This window comes from Poecilia mexicana, unplaced genomic scaffold (genome assembly GCF_051168715.1).
Source record: "Poecilia mexicana isolate PSO_F unplaced genomic scaffold, ASM5116871v1 scaffold_2, whole genome shotgun sequence".
NCBI classification, from domain to species: Eukaryota; Metazoa; Chordata; class Actinopteri; order Cyprinodontiformes; family Poeciliidae; genus Poecilia; species Poecilia mexicana.
In genome coordinates, this window is record NW_028263371.1 from 14,666,608 (window position 1) to 14,683,344 (window position 16,737).

Consider the following 16,737-nt stretch of genomic DNA (forward strand, 5'->3'; position numbering starts at 1 on the left):
TATACAGAAAACTACAATAAATGACAGTTTAAAACCTCAAGAATTGCTTACTATTTACCAACAGATTACTCAGGAGGTTTAAACATAATATAATTTATCTTAATATGAAGCTGAGAAAGATAACATCTAGTATTCATTAACCAATACCCAGTAACTCAATCAAGTTGGGTGAATATTTATGCACTTATTTTATGTTCATTATTTTTTATTAAAATTAATTTTCTCTTTGACAACAAAGGTTTATTTGTAAATGTTTTGTTTAAAAAAAGATATATTTTGTTGCTCATTATGGATTTGTAAAAACAATAAAAGGGTCAAACATCCAAGGGTGTGATTACTTTTTATAGTCATTATATGCACTCACTCATGTACTGATGCAATTCATATTGTTCATATTCTACTTCATATTTAAAATCTTCATTTATAGGGGGGGTTGTTTGTTTGTTTGTTTTTCATTGTAACATGTAATGTAGAATTGGCTCTCTGAGACTTTCATTATTTTTGTTATTGATAGTAAAACGTATTAGTAAATGTGTTGCTGTCTAACCCAAACATGGACTGTAAACAGTGTTGCCATGGAGGAATCCCTTCATGTTGGATAAGCAAGCTTCCTGTAAACCACGTGGTTTGTCCTAAAGTGAAAGTGAAAGCATTCTCTTAGCGTCTCTCACTCTCATTTTCAGCTACTGCAGCACCAACAGCGAAGGTAGGAGACAAGATTTTTCAATGTCATTCTGGGCTGTGTTGATTTTTTTTGTTATTAAAAAAGAAAGGAATTTATGTGATAAATGTAGCTGATCAAGGAAGCTTTAATTTTGTATTAAAACTTGGACATTCACTTGCATTTATGACTATAACTCACCGTCTTCTCTACGGTCAAACTGTTACCCCTGCGGTGTCGTTACAGTGATGGTGACTCTGCTTTGGGTAATGGTAGAGCCACTCAGTTCACGCTCCGCTCTCCACCTAACATTTCTACCACTGTTCTCCCCGAAGCTCACAGGATCTGGGCTGGAGGTGAACAGAAAAAAGTTACTGCTGTAGAACCTCTGAAGAAAGCCAAGAAAGGTTCAGCGTACAGCATTTAGAGGTCAAATCTAAAAATGTCACATAATAAGTCGCCTCTTATATTATGCCAACAATTTGGACGGCGGCAGGTATGGAAAGCCAAACGTGCCACAATCCATCCATCCATCCATCTTTTTGGGGTCGGGAGGGTTGCTGGTTCCTCTCCAGCTAACGTTCCGGGCGAGAGGCGGGGTTCACCCTGGACAGGTTGCCAGTCTGTCACAAGTGTCACAATCCAATAAATAAAAATGTATATTTACATATTTATTTGTTAATATGCATTTAACAAATAAATGAATCAATCTTTATCCTCATGAATAAAAATCTAAATATTACTATTAGATTTTGTGGACCTCACTACTTTGTTTTGGAACAGTGTGAATTTAAGCAGCTGACATCACAGTAATTCAGCACAGACAGCTTTATCTGTAAAGGCAAATTAAAGAAAAAGTATTATTACAATTATAAATATATACATGATTCAAACGATTTTTTACAAAACTGAGAAGTGTAGTGTGCAAAAGTATTCAGCCCCCTTTCTTCTGAGTGCGACCGATTGCCTTTACAAGTTGCCTGTTGACTGCTAATGACTAAATAAAGTCCACCTGTATGTGACCTAACGTCAGAACAAATTCAGCTGCTCTGTGATGCCTTAGAGCAGGGGTGTCAAACTCAATTTCACCGAGGGACACTTCAGCATATTGGCCCCCCTCAACGGCCACATTGACGGTACAAATCAGGAGTGCATCCCTGCTAAAACACCCCAGACAAAAGGTTGACTTCCCTCATTCAGTTCTGTAGAGGCTTATAATGAGTCAATGGTCCAGGTGAGTTAGAGAAGGAATCCATCTAAAGCTGGAGATGGTAGCGCTGGAAAACTAGACTTGGGCACCCCTAGCATAAATGTATAAAAATACAATATTAAAAATAAATTAACACCACCTCATATTGTTAAATAACTGATTTTATGTATTGAAGTTTTAAATATTACATTTGAGTTTCCATGGATGTAAAATTACTGCTCAGTTTAAAAATTACAATATTTAAATCAGTGTTTAAAGGTAAGCAAACAAATAATAAAAACAAGTCACATGGGCAGACATTATAGACTTTATGCAAAGATTTAGTCTCAGTGGCAACTGAAATCAATTAATTAAAAAAATCCTTTCTGAATATCATCTCATGGTCTCTGAACTAAATGCGTCTTTCTGACCAGGAGCTGACAGCGTGTTGAAGAGTTATGGACCGGACGCTTTGGAGCGTCTGGTTAGAAAGCGCATTACAAACCTTTGGTTGAAATGTATTTTGTAGTCAATTTGTGCTCAAAACCTATTTTAAGTCAGTCATTGGCCTATAAAATGCTGGGGGGCCACATGTGGCCCGCGGGCCTTGAGTTTGACACATGTGCATTACGCCATAAAACTGCCAATTGGTAATTGAAGTAAAGTAGCTTCGATTTCAAAGAAGCCGACATTGAAGTCGATTGGCAAATGAACCATCACAAAAGAGGAAGGCTCTTGTTGTCTCACTGCACCCCAAGAGATGCATAACCTACAAAAACCATTTCTGTCTGGTTTCAAACCATAGACCTTTTGCGTGTAAAGCAAACATGAAAACCACTACACTACAGGAACTGCACTTGTCTGCTTTGTTTCAGTTTGAGGTTCCAAAGTTGATGATGCGAGATGCAACGCATGAAAATTTCAACTGAGGTTTGCACTCAGATGCCTGGATTCAGAGTACAGACCATGACACCACAGAACCCTTGTTGACCTTTAGTAAATACCTGTGATGAATAGAACATGCAAAATCTGTTTCTGTCTGGTTTCGGACCAGAGACCTTTTGCATGTAAAGCAAACATGATAACCACTACACTACAGAAACTCATGCTCTTTGCAGTGTTCCTGGTAGATGATCCAAAATTTGTTAGAGACTAACGTCAATGATGGGCATGAAACAATGTCAAATACTTACAGATCCTCTCAGAGAGCACAGTAACTTGGTGAACAAACTGTCAGACTTATAATTGTGCCCAATTTCACATTACAGTCCATAAACTAAGCCTGGGATCAAAGAAATGTATTAAAGATTTCATTAGCAGAGACAAATGGTTCTACAGAGAATTGGCTAAATGGCTAAAAAATAAAATCAATACTTACAAATAAAAAATGGTTCAAAAATAAAATTAAGACATTAAATAAAACATATCTCTGAAATACAATCACTTGAAAATTAAAAATGGTTCAAAAATAATAACACTTCAAAATACAAAATCTCTGGAAAATAAAATATTATGTATGTTGTTTTGAAAAACATTGGAATATAAGCACTTTTATCAAATCTCCATTGTGGTAAGATCATGTAAGTTCTTCTTAAATCCATGGAAACTCAACAGTTTGTAAGGTAGGTGAGTTAGCTCAGCAGGTTAGAGCACCGTGCTGGTAATGGTGAGGTCATCGGTTCAAACCCCGTATGGGGCAATTCATGTGTAAGGCCTTTCAGACAATCAACACTTCAAAATAAATAAGGGTTCAAAAATAAAATCAACACTTCAAAATAAATAAGGGTTCAAAAATAAAATCAACACTTCAAAATAAATAAGGGTTCAAAAATAAAATCAACACTTCAAAATAAATAAGGTTTCAAAAATAACATCAACACTTTAAAATTAAAAAAATGGTTCTAAAATTAAAAAATGGTTCAAAAATAAAATCAACACTTTAAAATAAAAAATGGTTCAAAAATAAAATCAACAGTTCAAAATGTATAATGGTAACTGTTTCTGTCTGTTCAGTCCATAAACTAAGCCTGGGATCAAAAAATGTATTGAAGATGTCATTAGCAGAGACAGAGGGTTGGCTAAAAAATAAAATCAATACTTACAAATAAAAAATGGTTAGGAAGTGCATTACAAACCTATGGTTGAAATGGCGTGTTAAATTCAAGTCTCCATTACAGACCAGAGAAAACTAAAGAGAATGCAACGTTGTGTTAATCCGTTTGAGGAGCCGGCAGTTTATCTGGAGGAAATAAATGACGATGCAAAAGTTAATTAGACTGTAACATGCGCAGTCCGCTGCTCAACCACTGCGGACGAGGCTCCGCCGCTGCGAAGAATTAGAAACCGCTGGAATTAACTCATCCAGCGGATTTAACAAATGGAGCCGTCTGGGTTCACGTTACCCAGGAGAGCGGCGGTCTGGAGGAGCTGCAGACGTAACATCTGTCCGTTTCGGAGAAGCGACACCGCGCAAAATAAATAAATAAATAAATAAATAATCCTGGTAAAAGCGCACACCGGATCGCACAGGGTAAAACACTCACAGAGTTCAGTTGATCTGTTTGGATCAGACAGATCCAACTGACTGATGAATTAGCGCAGATTTTTCTGCAGATGGGAACCAGGAGTTCAGTCCCCAGCGGGTGAAGTGATGCTAATTTAAGTGAAGTCGCTTAATTTAATTTATTAAAAGTTATTGGGGTGGTTTTTGTCACTACGGAGAAAAATGTAGATACATTTATCTGCTTAATTTGTGATGGGATCTGGATTCACAGTGAATATTAACTAAACCGCATAAAATGCGACTAAATAGTCTATGTTAATATGATTGTAATTTCACGGATAAAATAGTACAGGACCGATTTTTTTTTTTTTTTTATGTTGTTGGTCAAGATAACGTCTAGCGCGACCTGCCACCCTGACACCAACTCACACACATCTTCATTCACAGTCTTACTTGTAAATCGATTTTTCTTTTCTTGGACGTTTTGATGTTAGCTTGTCGATGTCTCAGTTTTATTCGCTGGGAAAATCAATAAGCAGCTTGAGGTGACTCTGCTGCTCTCTAGTGGCGAGAAGCCGTAATGTTAGCTGGTAACAATCGGAATGCATTGTGGGAGATGTAGCTGGTAGTCAATTCATTCTCAAAACCTATTGTAAGTCAATGTCGGCCTATAAAATGCTGGGCGGGCCACATAAAATGACATGGTGGGCCACATGTGGCCCTCGGGCCTTGAGTTTGACACATGTGCCTTAGAGGCTCAGAGAATATTGGGGAGCAAATTGCATCATGAAGTCCATGAAACACATCAGACAGGCTGAGGAGAAAGTTGTAGAGAAGTCTAAAGCAGCCTTAGGACATAAAAACAGTTTACCAAGTTTTTAACATCTCATTGTTCAATCCATCATCTGAAAGTGGAAAGAGTATGGCCCAACTGTAAGCCTACAAGACAAGGTCGTCCATCTAAACCTCCAGGCTGAATAAGCAGAGCTCTGATCAGAGATGCAACCAAAAGCCCCATGGTAACTCTGGACCAGATGCAGAGATCCACAGCTCAGGTGGGAGGATCTGTCCACAGGACAACTGTTAGTCATCAATGCACAAATGTGGTCTTCATGCGAGAGTGGCAAGAATAAAGTCACTGTTAAAACAAAACTATAAAACATCCCATTTTCAGTTTGGCAGAAGCCAATGGTTGGGGAAACAGCAAACATGTAGAAGAAGGAGTTTTGGTCAGACAAAACCAAAATTGAACTTTCTGATGTTTTCGGCCTTGTTTTGTGTGGTGGAGCACTAACACTGCACATCACTCTGAACACACGGTCCCCACTCCCAAATTTGGTGGTGGCAGCATCATACTGTGGGGAGTTCTCTTCACGAAGAACAGGGAAGATGGTTGGAATTGATGGGAAGATTGATGGAGCCAAACACAAGGCAGTGACTTGAGACTGGACGGGGGTGGAGGTTCACCTTCCAGCAGGACCACCACCCTAAGCATAAAGCTAGGGATACAATGAAATTGTTTAAAACTAAACATATTCATGTGTTATAATGGCCCAGTCAAAGTCCAGACCTAAACACAATCAAGAATCTGTGGCAAGATGTGAAAACTGCTGTTCACAAACTCTTGCACACCGCACTTTTCAGTTTTTATTTGTAAAAAAATATGTTTTGTATCATTGATAATTCTTTTCTACTGTACAATTGTACACCACTTCGTCTTCCTTGTTGAAGTATGATTAAATATGTTTATGAACAAACAAATATATTTATGTTTGTGGTTGTAATGTATCAAAACAGGGAAAAGTTCAAGGAATACTTTTGCCAGCCACTGTACTTCTAAAAATGCTCAAATGGAAAGATGGATGTAACTAATTAATGTTAATGTGTATTTATTTGTGCTAGGGTTCCACAAGATGCGGAAAAACCTGACTAGTGAGTGATCATCTCTGCTCATATTAATACCAAACTGACACTGAATAATTCTATAATGATTCACTTTTCATACTGTTTTATTTTTCAGAAAAAGCGCAGGTAAGGGCAACAAAATGCACCTATGATGAAGCTGATAAAATGTAAGAAATAGGAACTTGAGGTAACAGATGTAAAACAAGCAGAGACACGACATTGTTCTTTTTCCTCCAATCATGTCTTGTTGAAATCCCATTGTTGGCATTATTTTATATGGTAATTGTCCCTTTGTTGTTTAACTGTGTATTTAGTATGTCACTACAGGTGAAACCTTTGGAGCAGATAAAGCCTTTAAGAAACTAGTTGAGGAGAAGCTCAAGGGACATATCAGCAATCTATATAAAGACCACATTGTTTATTGTCCCATCGCATCCAGTGTTGGCTCAGATGTGGAAGCAGCTTTGGACCAAGTGAAAAGTATTTATTAAATTGTTTTGTAACCAAACATAATCGAGAATATCTTACCAAATTTTGTTGATATGTGTCTATAGTAAGTTGCAGTACATCATGTTTTTCTTTCTGGGGCTCAGAGAGATTTTTCTGTAGGTCTTGAGACGCTGCATATTGGTAGTAAATTTCTTAATCCTAGATCTCAGTATTCCTTGGTGTTGTTTGTTTTAATACGTCTAGGGGATGAATTAGGCCACACCCACCAAATCTTTGACTGAAAATCTGTATGGTGCTGGATTCAGATTGATAAATCGATTTATTGGTGCCGATTTCCTTTATTTTGAATTTTGGCCCCGCTGCTTCAACATATTATAATAAGTGAGGAGATGAGAAACTTTGATAACTTTAGATCCCCCATGCCTTGTGAGAAAACTCACCAAATTTCAAATTAATCTTGTAGAATCGGTTTGATCAAGCGCAAGTTTGATGAGCTGGTCAAATGTTTTAGACCAGCTCATTAAAACCCTGAATAAAATCTTGGATGTTTTCATTGAAAATATCAAGCTAAAGTGTGGAGAGTGTCCTTGGTACTGAATTTTCAGATTTTTTAGATAGATAAATGAAGGAAAATTTTGAACTAGAAAAGTCTGTTCTAGTGGTGTCGAATTCAAACGTTGAGCATTTGTCTTTTGTTTCAACAGATGCTAAAAGTGTCATCCTGGTTTTGATGCATCACACCAGAGATCCTGACTACCCCACTGCTGGGACAAATTGGTCTGAAACAATCGAGAATGTTGACTTGGATGTTCATGTTCTGTTTCATGAAACTGTGCCGGGATTACTAAACTGTTCACAAAATGACAAGGCAGCAGATCAAATTGTTCAATTTTTAAAAGACAAGAAAAAAAAGACAGAGTAAACGAGGTTCGCAAAAAAATAGAAAAATAAGAACAAAAGAACCAAATTATAAGCAATAGAATGGAAAAAGAGATTGAACTAGACCACATGCAAAAGCAGAGAGAAAGCATTCCTCCACTTCATGACTGAGTTACTATTAATATGTGAGCCACATATCGACTTGCTGAAATTAAAAAAAATAATTTCTTCTTGGAAACAAAGTGGTAGAATTATTTTAAAAATATTATACGTATAAAACATAAGGATTATTAAGTTTGACACCAGAACTGAATCATGTTGTTATTGGTTTGTATTAAAATGTATTTTACGAGTTCTAATTAGGCAAAAAAAAAAAAAAGATCTGAAGAAGTCTATATACAGTGTACAGTCACATTTAATAAATCATATGTTCTGATGAGACTTGTCAGAATGAAAGTACTTTCTGAAAAAGTGTTGTTTTTTTGTTAGCTGTACAAGAAGTTATATAACAGAAATAAATGGCAGGAAACATCAGTCTGAGTAATTAACCTATATAATGTGTTTCACTTCTAATTTATCAAACATGATTTTATGATACAAATTTAAATTATCAAGAATAAAAGTTCTCTCTTGTCACTCCGTATTTAAACAAAATTTGCTTTTCAGGGCTTAAGGCATTGAAAAATAATCATTAAAATGTCTTTAAGCTTCTCTGTCACTTCAGAGGATTATTCCTCTTTGTTTGCTCTTACTCATTTCCTGAGGCTCCCCAGGGCTCCATGTTGGGACCATCGTTGTTTATTTTGCACATGTTGCCACTGGGATCTTTCTGTATGAAGCACAATGCTAAACATGATGTCATTACCGCCACCTCTTTTGAACTTTGACCTTTTGCTAATTTTAAGTCTATTCTCTCTTTTTTTTAATGGAAATTATTCATGGTTTTATTATTTCTCACATTGACTGTTGTAATTATTTTCTTTATGTTGGTCTAGATTAATCATCTCAGCATCATTTATAAATAGTTAAACTGCAGCTGATCTTATAGTTGTTGCTGTTAAAATGTCATCTGTTCAGATATTAGAACCGTTCAGACGTCTTTATGTCCTCTGGTCTTTGATTGACCACAAGATATTAAATATTTCTATGAAGTTTAACTCATCAAGCTTTCAAAATTACACATTGTAAGTGTGGCATTCAGAGGTTTGGACTATACAATTTTGTTTGTTGCCAACAACGCCACCTGGGGTTTTCACCCAGGAATTAATGAAAGGACACGGGTCCGGTTTAGCAAGAAGCGAGAGACAAGTTTAAAGACAATAACAATTTAATATGACAAAGAATTAAAAAATACCTGTATCTGAACAAAAAGAAAATCCACAAAATAAATCCAACTAGGCTTACCGGTGGGTACGGCCGGGTCCTGGATGGTAGGCTCCAAAACAAAGAAATCAAAACAAACACCCGTGAAGTCACTCATTCCTTGTAATTCCCTCCACCTATTGGTATTAATCACTGCACAATCACACCAAAAAGGGACGCCACATCCAGGCCCGAGCGCACCACCGGTGGTCTAGAAAATAAAAATAAGGAAAGACAATTTGTTAAAAATACAGGCAATAAAAGAAATAAAAATATCTAAATAAAACCATAAAAATCCCTGTGCTCGACAGGCTCAGCAAAATGAGCAACCCAGTCCAGTCCAATCCGAAATGAATGCGATCAGTCGCTCCTCGTTTCTATTGCGGAAGGGGGGGGCGTGTCCCTCACGCCGGTGTTATGGATCAACTGGTGGCTAAATCAACTGGTGGTGGCAGCTGGTGGCAGCTGGAAAAGACTGATGTTTCTGTGGGCGTGGCTTTTTAGGACCTCTTTACAGAACCAGGAAGTAAAAAATGCAATAAGCTTAAAGAACTACAAATCTTTGCAAAAATACTATCCGACTCCGTAAAACAACCACTAAGATCTCGGGAATAACTAATTAGAAAGACTTTATTGGTCTAATATGGTATGTTGTCTTTTTTTAAAAGTTAATCTGCAAAACCACCAAAACGTGTAAATTACGCAGAACTTGTCCTGACTTATGTGTTGCTTCAGAGGTTGAAACTCGTCAAAGGAAGATCGAAATAGCTCTCGATGTGGCATGAGCAGATCTCAAAGCAAAAATTATTCTCTGAAAGCCGACATAAATGTTGAAGAGCCTTGGGATTAAAAATGAAATGTTTAAAAAGATCGACTGGCTGTATAATTTTTCCACATATTCCTCATATTGCAATATTTCAAATAGGTATCCACAGAAACTATAGCGAAATCTTTTTAACTGTTTCTGTAATGTTACACTTTATTTCCTAGCTCATTTACAGAAGACATGGCTACCGCAGATCTATGTGGCAGTGTAATTTCTTCCTTGTTATTTTTTCTCGTCTTTATTCTCTCAGCTCGGACTCTCAGCTATCGTCATAGCTTGGTGGTTAAAACGGCGCTCTTGGAACTCAGCGACCGCTGGTACGAGTTTAATTAGCCGTTTCTCTTTTTGGACCAGTTTATTTTATTGTCTACAAAAATAAATAATATAATTCACTTGCTGCCAACATTTTGGAGGTAGTGTTCAACAGATTTGCCAGACAAACTTTAACTGTAAGAATATTGTCAGATTACCAAGGTGCACAGCTTTGCTTCTGCAGCCGAGTGAAGTCTTAAAGTGAAAACGAAATAATGTGGATTCCATTAATTGAACAATGAATTAGTTTACATGATATAACTGTTTATATTTATTGATATGTTTGCGAGCATGTCAGTTGACATAAGACTGAACAGACGTAAAATGATCGTCATTACTCTAACAATGTTGGGTGTGTTAAGAAAGAAAATATTATCAAATAGTTAACTTTGGAAAAAGTCTGGCTCTCTCTTCCTCTGGATCCAAGGTCCTCTCGGTGGGCCGCGTGCGACCACAAGGAAAACAACAATGCGTGTTGACGTCACAGAATTACAGAGTTTAATCCAATATAAGACAATGCATAAACTTAGACAGAAACTGCAGAACAACGGAGACATTCATTCATTTACCTGACAAATGAAAGAAGGAAAGAAAGAAAAGCAAAGACGTGCAAAGACGTCTTTGGAGACTTGCAAGAGCAAATCTGATTTGTTACTTCTGTGTAGAAAGTTTTATAGTAAAGGCGTATTCTTATCTTTAATTTATTCAAATAAGGCGTATCTTTGCTCATCCAACCAGGAGCTATCTCTGACCCTCTCTTAAGCCAGAAACCCCTGCCGAGTTTACGGCCTCTCACAGATGAGTGTGAAAAGCTAGAACTTCTACTGTATTGTTTTCCCACACACAAAAGGCAGTTCAAACGATCCTAGCAAACCATCTGCTGTAACTACAGGTAAAATAAAGTTCAATAGGCCAGAATACATTACTAATTTCAAAGCTATAATTATGTTATTTCAATCAAGACATGTTAAGTTTTAAAACTAGCTTATTTTAAATTTATTTTCTCAACAACTGCACCACAGTTTAAAATTCCTGACAGCTAAGAAACGGCTCATTCGTTAAGAACAATCTATGCTAGTAAAGAATGATATTTGTCTTTTTTCAGCAGCAGTCAGTATTTCTTTAAAACACAAACACAAAATAAGTCACTAATATCTTGGTAATAACTTTCTTTCGTTTATTTAAAGTAGTAAAAATGATTTCAACCTTCCAGCCGATCTCCCTGCTGGTGCTTCACCTGGCCAGGAACCATCTTTCGCAGGTTTGTTTTGTCACAGGCTTCTTCAGCAAGTGCGATTTTCAGCAAATGCTTCGTCAGAAAGTTTTGCTAGCAGACTTCTCGACAAGCTCAATCCTTCCGAGGCTTCAAATGCTTCTTCAGGCGTCTCTCTCAAAAGTCCCGTCGCAAAGGGGAAGAATTCAGAAGGTCAGCGTCATTTATACAGTTGAGAACGCAGACGTCGTTTCCATGACTTTCATTGATGAACGCACGCGCTGCGGTTTAAATTTTCCCACTAAAAAAATCTAATTATTCCTCAAGCTTTTGTATTCAAACATGACAATGTCTTGGAAATGTACACATGCTAAGGTGCAGGTTGTTTTTACGAGCATTTACCTGCAATCCAAGAAAAATGATTAGTGATCAAATGATCGCAGAAGGCCTACATTCAAGGACTCTGTTTCATGCGGTCATTGACGTGAAACTGTGACGGGGGATTCGGGGTTTGAGCTTGCCTTCAGAGGATCACGTCACCAGGGGCGGATCTAGAAAAATATTTATGGGGTTATGGGGTGACAAGAGGGTGGCAGGGACTTTTTCAGGGGTGGTAGTGTATATATATATATATATATATATATATATATATATATATATATATATATATATATATATATATAAAAATCAATATTAAAAATATTCTTTTAATATTTTGTATTAAAACAATACAATATATTGTTTCTAACTTGCATTGTTTCAAAATGAGCTTCATGTAGCACTGAGGCTTAAATACAATTTCTTAATGTAGCATAGTTAATTATTTTTACGTCTTTCATACTCCTGTTAATTGATATGTATTACTGATATGCATATCAATTTTATCCCAATACAGGACAAAGACAAGTCTGTCACGAAAATATTAGCGCCATCATTTGTTATTAGATATCTATTAAATACAACTTAAAATAAAGATTAGAAAACTGATGTTTGATAAATTCTCCATGATACAAATCTATAAACAGTTTAGTTTCTGTTAGTTTTGGCAAGATCCAAGAAGGGTCGAATTTCTATTTATATTGGTCAATGGTTTTATTTTAAATATCCTGTAGAAGCTGTAGTTTGATGACTGTTATAAATATCACCACGTTTTGCAAACACAGGGGATTAGCTCAGTTTTTGTCGCTTGTTTTCCGGAATTGCAGCAGCTGCAGTGCGCCACAATAAAGGTACAATAAAGCTGATAAACAGGTGAAAAACCAAACTAGACAGAACCACTTCTGATTGTTTGCCAAACCAAACATCCAATAAAGTTCCACCAAGCCACGACTAAGGCCCTGGGGTCATGTTTCAAGACACAGGCAAAAGAAGGTTCAATGTCCAAACTTATTGATTGGACAATAAGTCCAATCAATAATAATCAATTTCCTCTTTCACCAAACAATTACAGAGATCAAACTTTCATTTGTTCTCATGCTACCTCTCTTGCTCTGGTAAAAACCATCGGCCCCAAACCAAAATATCTGCTGGTCCTTCACCAGGCCCCTGTACCTATAGGAAGTGGACTGACCCACATTACTTCCAGTCTAAATTTATAAAATAATAAAACAAAAAGAAAAAAGAAAATCAACAATTATCAACCTACAAATAAACTCTGTAAATAATACAAAAAATAGAAATTTGAGAATAAAGTAAGAAAATTCAAATGGATAAAGAAATAAAGAAAAAATAGCTCGAACAACTTCTATTCCGCCTTTCCTCGCTCTGTATGTCGGCATTACACACGACCCGTTGCCATGGCAACCGACAAAAAACAGCTCAACGAGTAGATAGAGCAGAGATTACCGATCAGGGGAATCAAAACCAAAAACAAACATTTCCCCACACAAAAAAGTAGCAAAAACACTAAAACAGAAGATCCAGTCTGTTACATTCAGGCTTAATGTCTATATTGTGATTATTAATAAGTTTTCGCCTGAACACCGCGGTGGTTGATTAGCTGATTTAAACAGCTGCCCTACTGATGACTTGGTGGCGGGTTGACCTGTTTTAGGGCTAACGGAACCAAAACACACCGAACTGCGCAGCACATGCTAAGGCTATCAATGTCAATACCAGGCCAGCAACAGTTAGGCTAGTATAACTGACCCACTGCTCACTTGTTCAATGTTTTCTTTCTTTAAATTAAAACGTTTTCCTCACCTATGAAATCTGAAGCCCTTATTACCATTATCTATGGTTTAATTAACTGCTAAACATTGCGTCCGTTGTTCTGATTCTTTGCGTGGTTGTAGTATTTTCCTGACCACCGATATTCCTGACTCAATGAACAGCAATAGCGTATGTGTGGCTTACCATAAATCACTAATGTCCAGTCCAGTAACAAATATATCCATCAATGCTGCTGCCTCGCGCTCTGTCCCTCTCTCGCACTTCCCGCTACTCAGCAGTGGGTGTCAGGTTACATTGTGTTGCATTCAATGTTGTCGGAAAAAAGAGTTTCATGCGCTTAATGTCCGATTTGCCATAACTATTTATTGAATTCGTAGTCGCTAGCTGGGGTGGCAACAGGGGTGGCGAGGCTCTCGTTTGGGGTGGCAACTGCCACCCCAGTAGATCCGCCCCTGCACGTCACCAAGGACTAGATGAGCTAATGAGGTGCAGTTGACGCACAGGCCTTATTACCAACAGTATTTGAATGTGTTCTTTCGTTTTTTCATCTTAAATTTAAATTATTTTCAAAGCAAAGCATCTCAATTAAAATAAGTCATTAAAAGCTTATACATTAAATGAGTATATAGTTATATATTTTATAAACTAGTAGAATATTTTCTTTTTTGTTTTTACAAATATTGACAAGGCAACAAAAGACAAAGTGGCTAAATTATCACAGATGACCTGCATTCAAAGACCGTATATGAATACTGTGATTCAGATTTAAATATCTATTACTATATATCTACATCATATTTCTATTTCACATGTCATGTGACTATTAAAGGTTTAGTCACATGACTCAGATTACCGTCAGTACAAACAATAACCTGCTCTTACAGGCCCAGTCTTTCTCTACTGCCCCCTCTCTTCCCTAGGGGGCAGTAGAGAGCAACATGTAGGCGCTGCGCGGAAGAAGAGCCAGAAAAGTGTCCGGTTGTTGTGGGGAGCGCAGTGTGTTAGTTTTAGGGAAGTCAGCTGTTCGTTGTACTTGTTCAAAAGAGGAATAAAGTTCTTAAAGCATTTATCTGCCTCCTCCCTGCTTTTGCCCTCCAGCGGAGCAGAAACGATAGGAGCTTGTTACCAGCGAACGAGCCGAAATAGAGACCAGCCCGTTTAAAAGCAGCCTCTGATTGGACTCTGAGCCAATCAGAGTCCAGACATCCTCCTTTTCATACAGGTCTTTAATTAAAGACCCGGACTAAAAATTATCTTTTCATCCCGCATCGTGATGCTCGACCTAAGGATAACCTATTTTTAATGGCTTTTTTTTTTTTTTTTTTACAAGTATTTACCTGCAAGACAAAGAAAATGATTAGTGACCAAATGGTCGCAGAAGGCCTACATTCAAGGACTCTGTTCAGGCGGTCAGTGCCTTGTTGTTTCTCCCCAGGTAAAATAAATAAAAATGATGAACTGATTTGTTTTCTAGCACTAGAGTCAAGGGTTCCTCTTCAGGATTTTGAATTAGTCCATATTGGATGTAAAAATGAATTAATTAACAACTAAATCTGATCAGAGTTCAAAACCTGGAATTTGGATCAAATTGATGAATGAAAGATGAAACAAAATCTGCCCTGGTTGTGAATGGATGAAAGGTTTTCTCTTGTTTAAAACCAGGATACAGGTTCCAATGGAGGTTGGAACCAAAACAAATGTGGACCTAAAATGTTCTTTTCTCTCCCATCATCCACCAAAGACCAAGTTCTGATCCAGAACCTGAGCCCAGTTGTTTTATCCTGAGGATCAACCAGGCAGCAGGATGGAAATCCCACCCAGACCTGAAGTCAGATCCTCAGTTAGACTTTAACCAACAAGAGCAAAATGTCGACCAAAAGCAGAAACATTTGTGGAGCTAAAACCAGAAAGAGAAAAATTAAACCGTATTCTGACTTAAAACAAGTTTAACAACAATTCTCTAAAATACCATTTTCTTGGTTGACAAATAAATAAAAATATTGAACATTTATCATATTTAAATGTATTAAATTTAAAAGACGTCTGCATTGTTGTGTTTTTTTTTTATAAATTGTTCCTCCACAGAGTGAACCAGCAGAGCTCAGAGGTTCCCAACGGTCCATCTGCACAGCAGCACCAAACACAGCTGGACTCCATATTTACGGTCTGTACATCAGTTCTGTTCAGTCGACTTCCTGCTGCTCTTTGTAGATCCAGGATCTTCAGTCTGTCCAACATGGACCTGATGTTCTGATCCAGTCTGATTTGTCTTCATCTGGGATTCCTTTTCAGGAGCTGGAGCCAAACTTGGTCCTTTTTATAAAGAACCAGCTGAAGAAGATCCAGAAGGTTTTGAATCCATGTTACCCAGAATGCTCAGAGTCAGAAGGAGGATGAGGAGGTGGTTGATGATGAAGAGCAGAAGAGGAGGAGCAGCACAGAAGCTTTGCTGAAGATCGTAGCTTTTCTTCCAGAGGAAGATGAATCAGGAGGAACTGGCCGAGCCTCAGCAGAGCAGCAAGAAAAGGATTCAAATCTCAATTTTCAACCAAATAACTGGAAAACAATTAAATAAAATGGTTGATGCAACACGTTTAGTAAAAACAAACTGCCTCAATATTTATTAACTGAGACTTAATGACTTTATTGCATTAATGTCTTCAATCATGAATCTCAGCAGTTCATGGAAAAGGTTCACCACAAAATCAGTTCAAAAGCTCAGATCAACTGAACAGGAAGTTTCTGTTGTTACTAAATAAACCTAAATTATTTAGTAAAACTAAATAAACAAAGTAAAGATGAAAACTTAAATATATTTTAATTTCTTTGTTGATCCTAATACAAAAAACTAGACAGCATGAAGGATGAAAATAAAAGGTGCAGTTATTATATTTGTACAAAGAGCATTATTAAAATATTTACTAACCAAATAACCCATATTAGGTTAGAAGAAATATAAAAACATAAACCAATCAGCACATTATCTCAGTGATTCTCTGAGGTCTGAATAAATCAGTGAATCTCAGTAAAGAGCCTGATGTGACACATCGAGTCCTAAAGTTCTCTAGAAAACTCAAAACATGAAACATGGAGTTAAAAAAGTAAAAACCAAAACAGGCTGAGGAATATTAAAGCTGAGGATCAATGAATATGATGCAAAACTTCATTATTTAAAGATTTTTAGAAAGACTATAACAAAATAACAATATATACAGAATATTAAAATAATGTCCAGATAAATGCTGGATGTTCCTGAAAACTGCTC

General features: G+C 37.0%; 2 long non-coding RNA genes across 4 annotated transcripts; both read left to right on the forward strand.

The window, feature by feature from the left end:
- The first annotated feature begins 687 nt into the window (after nucleotides 1–687).
- LOC148160467 (uncharacterized) lies at nucleotides 688–9,817 on the forward strand. 3 transcript variants are annotated; one of them, XR_015765047.1, is made up of 5 exons: nucleotides 692–706; nucleotides 6,256–6,285; nucleotides 6,374–6,445; nucleotides 6,573–6,738; nucleotides 7,413–9,817. It is a non-coding gene; the product is annotated as an uncharacterized LOC148160467 (long non-coding RNA). The 3 variants fall into 3 exon arrangements; XR_015765048.1 differs by having other exon boundaries at nucleotides 6,374–6,425; XR_015765045.1 differs by having other exon boundaries at nucleotides 688–706; nucleotides 6,374–6,738.
- A 2,240-nt stretch (nucleotides 9,818–12,057) lies between these two features.
- LOC148160468 (uncharacterized) lies at nucleotides 12,058–16,080 on the forward strand. Its single transcript, XR_015765049.1, has 2 exons — nucleotides 12,058–14,907; nucleotides 15,558–16,080. It is a non-coding gene; the product is annotated as an uncharacterized LOC148160468 (long non-coding RNA).
- Nucleotides 16,081–16,737: the final 657 nt, after the last annotated feature.